Below are 8,531 nucleotides of genomic sequence, written 5' to 3' on the forward strand. Positions count from 1 at the left end.
CGGCCCCCAGCCTTGTCCTGCTCCTCAGGATATGGAACCTCTGCCCTGTGAGCAAGCTGGAGCGGTAGTGATCGGGTCCCAGTAGTACAGCCTGCTGCACGTGCAGGAGAACTTCTGTCCCACAGTGGAGGCTGGACAGGGATGGGACCGCCAATCCTCTGCCTTGAACCTGCCTGGATATGGCTTCTGCAACACAGAGTTGGGGTGATGAGAGATGCTGATGGCCTGCCCTTCCTGGCGTGAAACCATAGCCCTAGACTGGGAACTGGGAGGAAATGGAGTCCCATCTCTTTGGCTGCATCTTACAAAAGTAGAGATTCCATCAGACTGAGCTGGGAAGTGGGAAGCAGTTTGTGGCTCAAATATCACAGACTCCCATTTAAGTAACAAGTTCATTACTCTTACTAAGGTTTACCAGTAGATTTTCTTGGATAAATGTTTCTCTATTTGCTGCATGTTCTTAGGACAATCCCAGAGACTTTAAATGGTTGGGTTTTTAAAATAATTTTCACCAGTTAAATGGTTGTTTCACTAGGGAAAGTGTCTTCCGACCTCACCCCACCATTTTGGAAGTTAATACTTCAAGTTTTTTTTTTTTAAAGGTGAAAAATAAGTTTGTTTGATAGTATTATAAACTCATGATTCAAACATATTCCATGTGTTTCAATCCACTGCAATTATTCTTATTGATGCTCAAATTATCCCAACTGTGACTAGGGGAAACTTCTTTAGGTTGGCTCCTAAGTCCTTTTGACATGATCCTAACAGTTGTTGACAGCTTTCTTGCTATTAAAATACTGTGTACATTCTACTTGCTTTGGCAGTTACAAATACTGAAATTGGAATGATACAGAGATTAGCATGGTCCCTGTGCAAGGATGACACACAGATTCGTGAAGCGTTCCATATTTTTACATACCATAGATTTCACTCATGTGTAAAACTTAAGAAACGAAACAAATGAACAAGGAGAAAAAAGAGACAAGGCAAAAAAACAGCCTTTTAACTACAGAGAACACACTGATGGTTACTAGAGGGGAGGTGGGTAGGGAGATGGGTAAAATAGGTGAAGGGGATTAAGAGTACGCTTATCTTGATGAGTACTCAGTAATGTACAGAATTGAATCACTATTTTGTACACCTGAAACTAATATAACACTATGTTAACTACACTGGAATTAAAATAATACATACACATATACATACTGTATACATTACCCACAGAATGCTTTTGAAAAACAGAAAGGTCACACTTACCAGTACCAAAAGGAGTATATATGGCTTCCAAAGAAATGAAGATAAAAGCAAACACTCAAAAGGGAAAAACAGATTAAAAAATCATAAAACAAATTTTAAAAATAAGGAAACATTAAAGATAGAATAAAAAGGGATGCCTGGGTGGCACAGCCAGTTAAGCATCCGACTCTTGGTTTTGGCTCAGGTGGTGATCTCAGGGTCATGAGATCGAGCTCCGAGTTGACTTTGCGCTCAGCATGGAGTCTGTTTGGGGTTCTCTCTGCCCCTTCTGCTCACACTCTCTTTTTCTCTCAAATAAATAAATCTTTTTTTAAAAAAGATAGCATAAAAAATATGACATGAATAATAAAAAAAGTATTAGTCATCATAATAAATATATTGGAATCGATCCCCCTATTAAAAATTAAGATTCAAAAAGAAAACAAGATTCACAGGGGTGCCTGGCTGGCTCAGTTGGTAGAGCATGTGACTCTTGATCTCAGGGTTGTAAGTTCAAGCCCCACATGGGTTGTAGAGATTACTTAAAAATAAAATCTTAAAAAAAAGATAAAAATAAATAAAAATTAGGATTCCCAAATTGGATTAAAAAATTCTATTTTATGTTATTTAAATGAAACAGAATGAAACAAAAAGATTAATGTAAAGGACAGGGAAATATATAAAAGAAATGCAAATGAAGAGAAATCAAAGATGAAAATCCTTACATTAGTACAATTTGACATTTAAAAAATGACACTGGAATTTATAAAGCCAAAATATGAAGAAAGATAGAATATCACTTAATAATATGATTAATAAGTGTTATTTAATAGCTTCCTGGAAAGAAACATGTATTGAATACTAGATAATATACTGGTTTTTTTTTTCCTAGTGTCATGTAGCATTTACAAAAACTGAATATATAGCTGTACTAACAGTGGCATGTAAGCAGGGTTCAAATCCTAAAGAAGACTCACAGGACCCAAAATGACATGGCTTACAAATGTACAGTTTCTTATAGGGAAAGGACATGCGATAGCAACAGCACAAAAGTCAGAATATACATCACAGTATATGATTCATCACAGGGGTCTGGAGAGGCCAGGTGCAGGCTCCTATTGTCCTCTTCTTCTGGTCCTAGTGATGTTCTGTACTCATATCTTCCCTGCCCTAAGCCTAGAAGCAGCCATTTCCTTAAGGAGCACTGGTTCCATTTATTGGAAAATGATATTTAGGAACAAAGATCTGGGTGCTAGGTGTGCTCATTGCTGCTGGGGTAGCACTGCTTCTAGAACATTTCAGAAGCCAGAGCCAGAAAATATATCTAAGTATACTACCCTATATGTACATATCTATATTTCTGTATGTATCTACCAACTAGAGTACATTTATGTACAGTTCTTTTTATTGTTAGCTTTATAATATGTAGTCAAAACACCAGTTTTTCTTTTTTTAAATTGAAGTATAATGACATACATTTTATTAGTTACAGGTATACAACATAATGATTCAATATTTGTATATACTGCAAAACGATCACCCCATTAAGTCCAGTTAACATCTGCTACCATACACACATTACACATTTCTTGTAATGAGAACTTTAAAGACTTCCTCTCTTAGGAACATTCAAATATGCAATATAGTATTATTAACTATAGTCACCATGCTGTACGTTACATGCCCATGACTTATTTATTTTATAACTGGAAGTTTGCACCTTTTTATTTAAGATTGTATTTATTTAAAAGAGAGAGAGAGAGCACAAGTGGGGGAATGGCAGAGGGAAAGGAGAAGTAGGCTCCCCGTTGACCAGGGAGCCCGACACAGGGCCGGATCTCAGGGCCCCGAGATCATGACCTGAGCCGAAGGCAGACGCTTTAACCAACTGAGCCACCCAGGCGCCCGGAATTTTGCACCTTTTGACTCCCTTCATCCATTTTGCCCACACCTCACCCCTCTCCTCTGGCAACCACCAATCTATTCTCCGTGTCCATAAACTTAAAAACAGTTTTTCAAAGTTATTTAACATTCCCCCCTACCCTTTTCAACAAAGTTATACCATACAGTTTTAATATCATTAGATTCTTTTGTCACATGCTGCATTCCATCCCAGAATCACTGACAATCAGATGGATTTTTCAAAATTTGCAAACAGTAAAGTTCATTCTTGGTGGTGTAACATTCTATGTTGTTTTTTTTTTTTAAGATTTTATTTATTTATTTGACAGAGAGACACAGCAAGAGAGGGAGCACAAACAGGGGGAGTGGAAGAGGGAGAAGCAGGCTTCCCGCTGAGCAGGGAGCCCCATGCAGGGCTCGACTCCAGCACCCCGGGACCATGACTCGAGCCGAAGGAAGATGCCCAACCACTGAGCCACCCAGGTGCCCCCATTCTATGGGTTTTTAACAACTGTAGAGTCATATATATCTACCCCACCCTTGTACAGCCCATTATATACTCAACCTTTCCCTCTCCCACAATCCCTGGCAACCACTGCTCTGCTTTCCATCCTGTGGTAGACTGAATAACAACCTGAAAAAATATGCAAGTCCTAATCCCTCCAACCTGTGAATGTTACATCACATGGTAAAAGAGACTTTGCAGATGTGATTAAGAATTTCGCCATGGGGAGATTATCCTGGATTATCCAGGTGAGTCCTAAATGTAATTACAAAGGTCCTTAAAGGAGAGCAGCAAGACAGTCAAAGGAGGTAGTAGGAGACATGAGGATGGAAGCAAGAGGTTGGAGTGATGTGAGGAAGGAGTCACAAGCTATGTAATACAGACAGTCTCCAGAAGCCAGAAAAGTTATGGAAATGAATCTTCCCTTGGAGCCTCCAGAAGGAACCAGTCCTACAGCCCCTTGACTTTAGCCTAGTGAAACCGATTTTTTACTTCTGGCCTCCAGAACTGTAAGAGACTAAATTTGTGTGGTTGTAAGCAACCAAGTTTGTGGTAACTTTTTATAGCAGCAGTGGGAAACTAATACATTTCCCTATAGTTTTGCCTTTTGCACAATGCCTTATGAATGGCACTATACAATACTTCGGGGTCTTAGAATCTGGCTTCCTTCACTTGGCAAAATGCATTTACAATTCATCCATGTTTGTATTATATATATTGTACCACTAAGAAAAAAGATTCATTCGTGTCAAGTGAATAGTAGATCTTTCCTTCTTATCACTGACTAAGTACTCCACTGTATGCATGTGCCAGTTTGTTACCCATTCACATGTTGAAGGACATCTGGTAGTTTCTGATGAATAAAGCTGCTATAAACATTTGCATACAAGTTTGTGTGTGCACATAAATTTTCCTTAGCTATTAAAGAAAACTCATAGGTATTCATAGCATTTAGGACATGGGGATGGCAATTTAAATATCATTACCAGGGAAACACATTATTAAGTAATACAAACAAAAAGAATTACAGGCTTATTAAGGCCAAAGTTATGTTCACAGAACAAGCCAGAAGTTTTGAGTTCCAGATGTCTTACAAGACCCCTTTGTTAGTAATAACATTTTCAAGGACATATTAAGAAACCAGAAAATCATCTTATTCTGTTGCTGGGATTTCTTACACCGGCAGTTAGGACAGCCTGTGGTTTCCCAGACCAAATGCTGAAATTCCATTATTTAGAACCAAAAGAAATAAAGACAGATCTCAGAAGATTAAAACTTACTATGGAAAGGAAAAGGGCAAAATGGAACTATAAACAATTGGAATATTACCATGGAATGTTATCCATCCTACAGTGTGAACAGCAAAAACTGGTAATATCTGAATTTCTGATTTATTATATTGGCAACCCATTTACCTCTAGTCCTTAGTACTGTTGCCACGAAACTTTTCAAATAATTTCATGAAGTCATTGAAACTTACCTGTTTTTTCCAGCAGATGTGCAGTGACACCTCTGTCAGTGGAGTATGCCTGAACAAAACAAAAAATAAGTCATTCAAACATAAAAGTGGCAAAAATTTTCCCTAAGGGACCCAAACTACAGAGGAACAATTCTGAGTTGCACCCCTCAATGCAAAATCAGGTACAAGTCACATACCTATCGAAAAGGCTTATAAAACTAATTGCAAAGTGTCTAATAAATATTCATTGGGGTTTGAGATTTTTCTCCTACTTACAAGCTAATGAAGTAGGCTGTTTCCATTTACTGGATGCCAGCAGCATGGTAAGCAGTCTGAGCATCATCAGCATATTTGTATGGGTTCCCCACTCCCCAAGTCCCACAGGGGCCATGCCGAGGGGCCCAGTGGACACACTGTGTATATATTTTGCATTGCAGCTGAGTAATACTGGCCTTGGGGGAATTCACATCTTCTAGAGCAAGCCTCTAATTTGTTGAGAAGGAGATATCACCTCATCCCTCAAGGCAGCTCCCTACAAACAAAGCCCTGGGAAAGGACTCAAGTAGAGTGGTCTGGATTTTACGTTCCAGGCCTATGAAATAACAAGCTGTGTGGCTCTGGGCTGTGACAGCATCTTCCAACAATAGCATGCCCAGAGAGAAAGCAGACTATCTATCCTTCCACATGAAGCAGGCAATAAGAGGTCCTGCCCAAAGTTTTGCTCCCAGGAATATTTTGCTTCACCACCATCTTTCAGGGGCTAGAATACATCCATTTTTAAGCTGGTGCCAGCAAACCATGTGTAAACCAGGCCTGTGCTTTTTCTCTGTTAATCAGTCATAGAGAACTCTCTGGGAAGTCATAAATGTAGGTTAGGGGAGAAGTAAATCGGTAGAAGCAAGTACCATGGGAGTTTAAAATATCGCCTCATGCACTTTACTTGTGCATTCTGACAGCTTGGACTCAATCACGTATATACAGCGTTACCATTTTCTACTGGAATACTGTTGTCACTTCCTATTTTAGTGTTTCCATGGATCAGACGACACTCACTTCCTGATGGTCATTTCAAGTGGCACACCTCACTCTCCTTTCAACTTCCAGATTTCCTGCCCATGCTTTTCATTGAGTGAACCTATCCAGAAGCTGAAGGGCAAAGAAACCTATTGATACTGCCCCCTCCTATGACACAGAGCAGGTAGAGAGGATGGAGTGAATCTGGAAGGGCAAATGGAAGATATCTAGCACAGCCCATAAATGGCATTGATGTCACTGGCATGATTTTCTAAAACATTAAGCCATTCTTGGGAAAGTTCCAAACAAAACAACACACGCTCCTTTCAATTTACACAGTAGTTCCGTTCCTGGAAAATTCCAGGGTATTAAAACCATGCAAAAAATACTTTGAGTTATGCTCACTTCAGCAGCAATATACTAAAATTGGAATTATACAGAGAAGATAAGCATGGCCCCTGCACTAGAATGACATGCAAATTTGTAAAAAGCATCCCATATTTTTAAAAATAAATTTTAGAGAGAGAAAAAAGTACATTGAGTTTACATGCAAAATGAGGTCAGGTTTAGGTTCAGATGATTACAACTAAGTTTTTCATACACATGAATGCCTAGGGGGATGTTTGAAATTACATAAGATGTAGGAAAATTCATCCTTGTAAGAAAGTCACATGCATTGAAGGACATATGACATTCTTGGCTTCTGCCCAACTAACTAATCCCCAGCCAGGGGGTTCCCGTCAATCACTGCAACAACCATAGTAACCCCACATGTTTTCAAAGCATACTCTCGGACGGTACTGCCCCTAGTGATAGTCTCCTAAGGTGAAACATTCATCCTTGCAGAATTTGAGTTTGATATTTCATCCACTTAGCGTCTGGAGGCAACACTCGATGGAAGAAATTACTTCTCAATTTATGGATGGAAGAAATTACTTCTCAATTTATGGATTCTTGTTCAATCCAACATACAAAAGTTTCTGACCCAGTTACCAAACACTTGCTGCCATTTCTGGCGATGTTTGTGAATGTGAATTTTCTGATTTGGTATAAATACAAAGTGAGAAAATAACTGAATGTGAAGCTCAAACTTCACACGGAGCCAAATTAAAGTTTATAAATAACCACATTTCATATCACCTGATATTAAACTATAACATTTTTCTATTTTTAACTAATATATTTTAAGTAATACATCCACATTATATAAAAATACAAAGTATATAAACAAAAATAAAGAAAAAAACATAACATTCTATGGTAGACAGAATAATGGCTCCCCTCAAAGATGTCCACGATCTGATTTCCTGGAACCTGTGAATGTTACCTTACATGGCAAAAGGGACTTTGCAGATGTGACTAGTGAAGGATCTTGAAATGGGTAGATAGCCTGGATTGTCCAAGTGGGCCCAATGTAATCACAAGGGTCCTTAGGAAAGGGAGCCAGGAGGGTCAGAAGACAGAGCAAGTGATGTGACAATAAGAGCATGTATTGGAGTGTTGTAACGAGAGTCAAGGAATGCAGGCAGCCTCAGCCTCAAGAAACTGGAAGACACAAGCAATGGATTCTCTCCTAGAACTTTCAAAAGGAACCAACCCTGCAGACACCTTGATTTTAGTCCCAAAAGCCTCTTCATATTTCTGACCTCCAAAACTGTAAGAGAATAAATTTGTGTCGTTTTAGGGCACTAAATTTGTGGTAATTCATTACAACAACAATAAGAAACTCATAAACATTCCTGCCCCCCCAAGAGATCCACCATTGTTAACACCTTGGTACCTGTACTTCCAGATCTTTTCCTTTACCATTATATGTATCTGTGCATCTGTGTGTACTTCTTACAAAAATGAATCACAGTTGAATCACATGCTGTTTTATAACCTGCTTTTTTAAAAAGATTTTATTTATTTATTTGAGAGAGAGAGAATGAGAGAGAGAGAGCACATGAGAGGGGGGAGGGTCAGAGGGAGAAGCAGACTCCCTGCTGAGCAGGGAGCCCGATGCGGGACTCGATCCAGGGACTCCAGGATTATAACCTGAGCCGAAGGCAGTCGCTTAACCAACTGAGCCACCCAGGTGCCCTATAACCTGCTTTTTTAAGTCTACAAACTCCTTATGTCCATTTCATCAAATATCTAGACTACATTAAAAATTTCCCAAATGACACAAAAATGCCCTTAACAGTTGTTTGGTCCATAACAGGATCTATTCGAGGACCACCCATGGCATCTGATTATTAGGTCCCTTTTGTTATGATGTTGACTATTAAAGAGACGGTTCTACAGTTGCTTTGAAGAATATGCCACCTTTTGGTTCATTTAGTTTCTACCTCTGGTGCTATTTAGTTTGTCCTTTTTTTTTTTTTTAAGATTTTATTTATTTACTTGACAGAGAGAGAGAGACATAGCGAGAGA

General features: G+C 39.0%; 1 non-coding gene and 1 pseudogene across 1 annotated transcript; both read left to right on the forward strand.

Moving 5' to 3' along the window:
• Positions 1–812: 812 nt before the first annotated feature.
• Positions 813–913, forward strand: LOC112813046 (U6 spliceosomal RNA; annotated as a pseudogene).
• Positions 914–6,514: 5,601 nt separating this feature from the next.
• LOC112813039 (U6 spliceosomal RNA) lies at positions 6,515–6,621 on the forward strand. The gene has a single exon (XR_003205425.1). It is a non-coding gene; the product is annotated as a U6 spliceosomal RNA (small nuclear RNA).
• The last annotated feature ends 1,910 nt before the right edge of the window (positions 6,622–8,531 follow it).

The sequence above is a fragment of the Callorhinus ursinus genome, unplaced genomic scaffold, assembly GCF_003265705.2.
Source record: "Callorhinus ursinus isolate GAN/ISIS: 27379988/994484 unplaced genomic scaffold, GSC_fseal_2.0 scaffold16, whole genome shotgun sequence".
Lineage (NCBI taxonomy): Eukaryota > Metazoa > Chordata > Mammalia > Carnivora > Otariidae > Callorhinus > Callorhinus ursinus.